An 8,763-nucleotide genomic window follows, 5' to 3' on the forward strand; every position below is an offset into this window, starting at 1 on the left:
GGGGAGCGCCCAAGCCTCCCGTTCCTCCAGTCCGGGGCCGGGTCCGCCCGCCCCGCCCGTCCCCCCGCGCATGTGGGGAGCTGCTGAGGGCGAGAGGGCTGCGGCAGTGCGGAGCAGCACCATGGCTTAGAAATGTCTCTCCCCGATACGTTATGGAGCTACACACACACATGTGCGTAGCATCTCCCAAACATCATAGCTGGCTCTTTCTTGGGAAAACCGGGCTAACTGGTTACCTTTCTTGGGCTTTGGCCTTTCTGGAAGGAATAAAGTGTCAAAATCGTAAGAAATTATCTCATGCCTAAGTTAACCACTTATAAGGAAAAGAATGAGATTTTCCAGATTTCTTAAGGTATTCAATAAACTCACAGAATCTGCATTTTTAAGGTTTCCCTTCACAACCAGGACGGAGACTTACTCAATTTGTAAATGAAAGAGTTCCCTTTAATCAACCTCTCATCATCACCAAATTTGATTACTCAGTTAGAAATATGTATATATATTTGCAATGTCTTTAGAGCCTACTTTTCCTGCTCTTATAAATCTTTATAAAACTGGTTATAAAATCCTTAATATCAACACCATTGTACTGATCATTTACATCATTGTACATCATTGTTTAAGAGAAAGGCCGTACAACTCCAAGCAATTTTTTAGGTTAAGTCCAATTGTGATTCTGCTGAGCTGAAAGAACCCACGAATCAGATTTTACAAGGGCCTGGCATGACATAGTGTCAAATACATTTCTTGTTCCAAAATGTTCAATAATACAGATAAATATTTTTGAAAGAACTGTACAAGCCAGTAAGAAAATACTTTCTATAGCAAGTCTTTATTGTTTCCTTTTAATGTGGATACTGGAAACTTCTCTGATGTGTCAGTAAGAATCACAAAGATAACAATTACAGGTGGAATGCAGATATAAAATGGGATATCTATTATTGCATATCATTACCATATGTATTGTGTTATGTGTATAATCATTGTGTATATTCATAGAAAATGAAAGAGTAAGAGCTGATTGAATTCAATTTCATAGAACAAACTAGAACATTCTACTTGGATGTAGAAATACTCTGACAAGGCCAGAACAATACAGCAAAATTAAGAAACAAGTCCCAGCAATTATTTTAGGTCCTAAATAAGACACACAAAAAATTTAACACTTTTTTTTTTTGGTAATGTTTCTTGAGAATTCTCGTGGTCTCCAAAGAGGACATCTGCAAGCATGCACTGGAGGGCAGCAGATCCCAACCTCTGCTATGTCATGAAGAGCTTCAAAAAGGGAAAAAAAAAAAACCTTTAGCCTACCATTGGCCTTTAATTCCATTGATGCACGCATTTTTCAGAGATTTGTGCACAAAGTAGATGTCAAGGGGTAATCCATGAACTGTGATTCTCCCCAGGCTTCTGCATCATCCTGTCTGCTCTAGGCCCATGACACAGACAGCTGAAGGGAGGTTGGTAAGAATCTCCTGATTCATCCTCAGATGATGAAACAAGCACTGTTTGAGTTCTTAGCCCCAGTGCTGCCCAGTGTTTACCAGATCAGCAGAGAGTCTGCTGGAGTACAGGAACTTTTGTGTCTTGTCTGCTCCAACATTTCCTCTCTTGTAAGGTGTAGGTGACTCTTGTAGGTGTAACAGAATCCTTTGAGCACGTGAGTTAATGGGATCCACTGCAGTTTAACTAATGTGGCAAAGACAGCAGTGTCTGTTCATTTAGTTACAATTCTGTAGCCTCTGGTGCAACAGCTTTGATTTAAATTTCAATGGAAGTAGTATGTAAAGCATATAAGAGGTCCAACTTCTGCAACAATCAAAGTCTGCTGTAATTGTGGACAACTATGAAAATTGTTGTTGCTACCTATGTGCAGTAACAATTTTTCCAAATCTCCCCCCACAATGACAATTTTTTTAAAATTTAATGGTATTTTGTGCTTTAAGCAGGAAATCCTCACCTTGTATATCAGTGAGATGGTCTTGAAGGAGGCCTGTCTCATCAGTGTTAGAAAAACTGAGGAAGCAGTACAGCCTTCCCACACTTTGAGCAGTATGTAGGTCCAAACCTTCTGTTTCAAAGATCACTAACTTAAAAGAATTTTACCAGTTCTGGCACAGCAGGGAAAACAGGAGCACTGAGCCTAATGATTAAATACATTGTCTGATGAATACAGCATTCAACAGTTTTCATAAAATTAGATTAGTCCTGAAACCCAGGGCTCAGCTAAAGTAATAAATTTAGGTGTGGTGAGGCATTTGCTCTTTAAGATTTATCTTTCATACATAAAAATAATATCTATTTCTATATTTTAAAAGTAACTTTGCCATCACCCAAATTTAACTTTCCTGACCCTTTTTAAGGACCCCAAGTATCTTGTACTGAGGTTCAGTTTGGAAGCATCTCTCTCATTTTGTAACTGCTTAATAATTCCTCCTCAATTTTTGATAGAAGTCTACCATGGCAGCTTAAGACATTCTCATTCATTAGAAGTAAGAATTAGTGCATTTTTAGTCTGATTTCATTTCATATAATCAAGCTCCATCTTTTATTTTTTTTAAGAGGAAATGAGGTCAGGAGTTTCTACACTTCAAAACTGATTAGTGAGGCAGTTCAACTGAAGAGGACAAAATTACTTGGCAGAATTTGGGTGCCCAAGCACACTATTAACAGTCCATAAAAAATCAGCTGACTTCAGCTATGTTTTGCCCATTTGAGTTTTCTGCCCTAGCTGCAGTAGATAGGACTCGAATAAACCTGTATCTTGGTCAAATCAAAGTAGAAATGAAAAACATAAAATTTAAATCAGCTTTCCCTTGGCATATAGCCAATACTTTCCAAAGTGGTATTGTACAAGTCATAAAAACAAAGCCTTATATGTGGCAGTTCCAAAAGGCAGATACATGTGGTAATTTTCTTTTTATACGAATTTAAGGCCCTAAAGATTTTTTTCATCAACAAGAAAAAGCATTTAATTACTGATGGTACATACAAGGCTTTGTCACAGATTTGTTTACTAACAAGAAATGGAGAAAAGCCTATTTTTCTCATTACAAAATCAACTGGACAGCAGATGAGAGAATCTCTTCTCTCACAATTCCTCTTCTTAGTGTCTTCCTCTATTGCTTTGCTCCCTCAGAAATGCACAGCTATGCTTTTTAAGCCCTGCTTTTCAAGCAAAAGCACAAAAAGGCAGCCTGGTGTCTGCAGCAGCTCAGTGTCCTGTACCCATGCCTGTGCAGTGGGTGAGGCAGGACACCCACACTCCTCTCAGCCATGGATAATTTGGAGTCTCTCGGGTGGGAGGGACCACCCTCATCCCCAGCCCATGGCCCTGCTGCCACTTCACAGTCAGCCATGCTGTGGCTGCAAGCCCTGCTCCAGAAAGAGTGTGAATCTTGTCTTTTGCAAATCCTTGTTTGAGGAGATGAGGAATTAGTGTGCCATCTTGAAAAGAATGCAGGATAATACAGATGAAGAAGTACAGCCCAAATATCTCTCAAGACCAGCTTTATTCCTAAAGACTGAGTCCTGCCAGCATCTGGATTGGAGAAGAGGATGTGACTCTGCTCCCACACGGTGTGACTAACACTGCATTGCATAAGGGAAGTCTAGGAAGCTGGAAATACTTCAGTGAGAATTTCCCATATTACTCAGAGTATGGAGTATTAAACAAATGCATGGGTTTTTTCAGTCATTTGGGGTGAGCTGTATGACACATATCTGACTACATTGTTTTGTGATTAAACATTCCAAATATATGCCAAGGAACTCCCCATAAGAGGTTGTGCTCTAAGCATTTATTTTGATTCTTATTAAAAAATAATGAGTTTTTCTTTTCTTTCCTGGTAGGATGCATTGTTACAATTTGCTTATCAGATAGTAGTTACTGTATAAGCTTGGCATTGTTTTAAAAAAGGCATAATGGCCAATTAATGTGATCCTGGGATTCAGATTATACTTGCTTTATTGCCTCTAAAGATCTAATCTTAGAAGGTGCTGAGAGGACTCCAATTTTAAATGACCTCATACATTTTTAATGAAAGTATGAGAAAGAAAATTGAATGCAACTGCAGAGCAAAGCAGGTGTTGGAAAGCTCTAGCATTTTTTAGCAGTATCCACAAGCAATTAATTTATTATTTGGATATTTTTCATACCACCAATGCTGATCCTATATTGTGTCTATGTACATTTGACTTCATTATAAAATTAAATATTTTTATATTGTGAGGGTTTGTGGACAAAAATAGCTTTTTCTCCCTTTTAAATAATGCCATTAATAAAAATGAAAGAGGGTATGACAATGGAAGTATTTTCTGACAGATTCCAGAGGTACCTTCCTTGTATTTGAATTGAGGTAGAGATACTTTGGAGTAACAGACCTTCTTGTCTTATTTTTCCCATGCTCTCTAGAAAATTTAAAACAAGTTTCTGTTGAGATGTAGCAGAGACATCTTTTTCTTATGGATTCCTCAAGTTAGCAGAAAGTGATTCTGTGACATTTTTTCTGGCATGGCCTTCAAACAGTAGAGAACTGATGTGTACACTCTCTGGAGGGATATTGGGAATAATTTTTTTAAATAAATCACTGAACAACCTCAAAATACCCATTCAGAAAGAAGACTGAAGGGAATGAGGAGATGATCCAGATTAAATGTGTGCTGAAAGACAAATAATTTGCCTCTGGTCTTTTGATCTGACAGCTTCCCTGAGGATCTGAGACTGCAAGGTGAGGAGGAGATTCTGGGTTTTTGTAAAGGCAAGTTAAATGGGAAAGAGCCTATGCTGGTAGATCCCAAACTGAGTGTTTCAAAATGATGTAAAGTGAAACCTTATAACTAAAAGTGTTTAACTGATCCACTTAGTTTGGATAACCCCAAAGTGGGGAGCAACATCACACCTACACCAGGCTGCAGATCTGAGGCAGCAGCAACTTCTGATGAAAAATTAGCTGGGGACTATAATCAGCACCAAGAGAAAACTTGGAGGGAATGACCCTCTTGGGCTGTCCCAGTTGAACTCAGGGCTGCATGTCTGAGGCCTAACAAGTACAGGAACAGTGATGACATAAAATAACACAGTCTGCCTTTTCAAAGTAAATTTCACTAACGGGGAATTTTGTTTTAGAATTACATCTGTATTTTCTACTCCTTCTATCTTCAGCTCATTCATCTTCTTCCTATGTTTTGTAGTCCACTAAAAGCCGTCATTCAGTGCAGTATGTAAACAGAATCTTTGTTCAGTAAAATGCTTAATTGTGTTTTTCTGTGGTGTTCTTACAAATTAGTTAGGAGCACGTGTAGTACTGCACTGGGACCAGCTCCTGTCCTTGTGAAGGGCAAGAATTAAACACAGTCTTACTCATGTGTCACGGCAGTCCCCTCTCCCTTTCCTTCTAAAACATCCTCAGCTGAGGACAATATTCCAACCCATGAATGACTTGAAGGCAAGACAGCTGTATCTGAATTTAGTAGCTTCCATCAATCCTCCTGTAAAATGTCATACTCTGGGTGTTGCAAGCCGTTTGGGACAGATGGCCAGGTAGGAAGTGTGGCACTCAATTAAAATTTACTGTAGCACCATCTTAGTTTTCAGAGTCACAAGAGGTGCAGGCAATTCCTAACTGTCCTTTTAAAGTTTTTTTTCTCTGCATGGCCTATAAACAAATAAATGCCTGATGGTTTGGGTAAAATATATTTTTAAATACTGTTCTAATTTCATCTGATATAAAGCTGACAGGGTTTTGGAGGGAATATGAAATGTCAGACCCTGAGACTCCCAGTTTTCATGTTATCTATGGCTTTGACATACTGCTGTCTTGAGAAGAAAGTATATTGATATTTCTGTCCAGTTGATACTCGATGAAATTTTTATGATTAACCTATTCATCTGATGAATATATTTTCGCACTGTCCCGCGTAGTCCGGGAGGAGCAGGAGTCTCGTCGGAGCGAGAGGCAGAGGAAGGCGCGCAGGTCCCTCCGGGCAGGCAGAGTGTGACTGCCCACGGGTCCGGCAGAGGGAAGTGTTGTTCTGAAATACCCGCCCTGCAGGAGAGCCTTTGTTGGTCACTGCGAGCCACGTTACTGCACCAGGAATCAATGATCTGGAGCGTAAGGAACATGTGATTTATAAATTGTCAGTAGAAGACAAAGAAGCTTTAACAAATGCCAGAAGGAGCAAGTGAGATGATAATCAGAATGTGCCAGGAAATTAAATGAAATTATATTAATAACTTATTATTAATATAATTTAAGAGAATAAATGATAGTATGGAATTTCAGGAGTTAAAGACTTGTGGTCCGATTGTTCATGCTTCACCTAAACATTCAGCTGTAGCCTTTCATATGGAAAGACAAGATCCTGAGAACCAGATAGGCAGAAACTCACTTGGTGATCACAAGGCAAGTTGTCATAGGGTGCTTTATTTACAGAGCAGGCTCAGCTTCAGATACTGCTGCCAGCATGATCACTGATCAAGATGCTGCTGCTCCTGCAACTCCAAGCACTGCTGGAGAGTTAAAAGACAAGAGAAATATCACCTCTGTAATATTAAAAAGAACTCTCAATAGAAAATATATTAAAGTGAAATTTTTACTATATTGCCCTTTTAAATATACAGCATTTTCCTACACAGCTTTCCCTTTCTTACTACATGGGATTTCCCAAAATTGTACAAGTGAAGGGGTTGAAGCAGATGCTCTGGATACCCAATAGTCACACTGAGCATAACATTTGAAATCATTATTTTATATATATATATATATATTCAAAGTTTGTTTGTGACATCTAAATAACAAGTTAAAAAAGATCAGGGGATGGCAGGATGTGTGAAAGGAAGCTCAACTTTCACAGTATTGTCAAGCTGCTGTTTTTCAGTATCTCATAGATGGCTGTCAAAAACAAATAGAATGGGTGTTGGAGCTTGAAGAACATTTTCCAGATAATGTTGCTTGAAAAAGACTGGAAGAAATTCATCCTGAAATAATTGTCACTAAGCTGACTTTAAAGATGAGCTTGATTGGCTGGATATACAGTGAGTAGCTGCACGGATAAAACAGGGCTGGTTTTGAGTAAGATGTTAACAAAATATTTCCTTTGCTCAGAGATTGGTGTGGTGTGACTGGCAGGCTGAGTCCTCCCCTTGTGCTTCCCTATGAGCTACTCAGTATCAGAGTAAAGAACTAAATCTAGATAATTGTGCTGCAATCTTCTGCTCAAGCAATGATGAACCTTATGAACATTAACTCCCTTGTTCTGACTTAATTCAATACTTTGATTCCTAGTGCAAATAGTTATTGGTTTTATAATTTAATCAAACATGAATTTGTCTTCCCAGTATATTGCTGACAAAAAGAAAACATGGCAGATCCTGGAGAAAGACTTTTCATTTTTGTGTTAGTAGAAAGCAAGATTATAAAACAAGATGTACTTTTATTTATTTTGCTCACGGATGGGGGAAATAGTCCCTGTAAAATGGATTAAATAATTCCTCAGGGAAACCCTAATAGAGCAGAAAATTTGTCTTGCTGATACAGCCAGCTAAGGAGGCAGCAGATCATGAGACAAAAGGGAATTGGTCTCCTGGGGAGAGACTGGCCTGCTCTCTGCTGTTTACCAAACCTCACCAAGGACTCTTGGAGCGGTAATTGCAGACAATGTCACGATGTTGACATCTTTGTGGTGACAGTAGCTGTTTTTCTGAGGTTAGATTACTATCAGCATACATAGCCTAAGTAGAAACTGTCAGCCTAAAACAAATACATTCCCTGCTAGGCTGCCACCGGGACTGCAAACTAGAAAAACAAACGGTCTTTTTTTTCAACATACCTCTTCGTTGGTATTTCTACAAGTTTGGATTAAAAAGTGAGGCTCCCTTTTGTTTTAATTAGTTTCACTTTTGACTCCAGTACAATGTTTGTGCCTCCTCAAAAGTACTTCTCTTTTAAATTGAAACTAACACTACTAGCTAAATGTGTACTGAATACATATTTGAAAACTGTGAACACAATTTGGAAATTGTTGGCTTTTGCAAAATTTAGTGTGTTTGCTATTTAAGATGAAGGCGGTTTTGTACAGCTGCAGGGAAAAGGATTTTTGTGTTTCATGGAGGAAAAGCAATATTTTGAAAATAGTCCCTTTTCCCACGAAATTGATGACTGGACAGAGAATAAACATTACCATAACAGAGCCAGCGTAAGGAATGCAATTATACTGCAAATAAAGTTTAGACTAGGTCCTTGCAAAGGCGTTACTAATAATGAAAATATGTCAGGACAATTACTTGAATAGAGTGAGCTGTTTGCATGACTAAGAGGAGGGAGACAGAGCCCATTTGTCCCAGTTTTTGTAGAAATCTAGGTAGGAATCAAAATTTTCCTTCAGGCTTTCATGCCTTTGCCCAGCAGAACTGGCCTCTTCAGACATCTGGAGAAGGGAGCTTCACTGCCTACTGGAGGAGGTGCAGCAGGAAAGTCAAATGAATTATGACTTTCAGAAAACGATGTGTTTATTTGTGAACTTTATAATATCGGTATCAGTTTTTTAGTGGAACTAAGAGCCATAGAAGAGTCCGACCGCACAGACATTTGACTGTTCCGGTCAGAAAGGGCGGCCGGCGCTGAGTGTCCGCGGCCCCGGAAGGAGACCCCCGGTGCAGCAGGACATTCGCAGCGGCGGGGCCGCGCCTGGGCCGGGAGCTCATCCCGAACGCACCCGCGCGGTACCGCTCCCCAGCATCCCCGGCCTCTCTCCTTCCGCCCG

This window comes from Geospiza fortis, unplaced genomic scaffold (genome assembly GCF_000277835.1).
Source record: "Geospiza fortis unplaced genomic scaffold, GeoFor_1.0 scaffold403, whole genome shotgun sequence".
NCBI classification, from domain to species: domain Eukaryota; kingdom Metazoa; phylum Chordata; class Aves; order Passeriformes; family Thraupidae; genus Geospiza; species Geospiza fortis.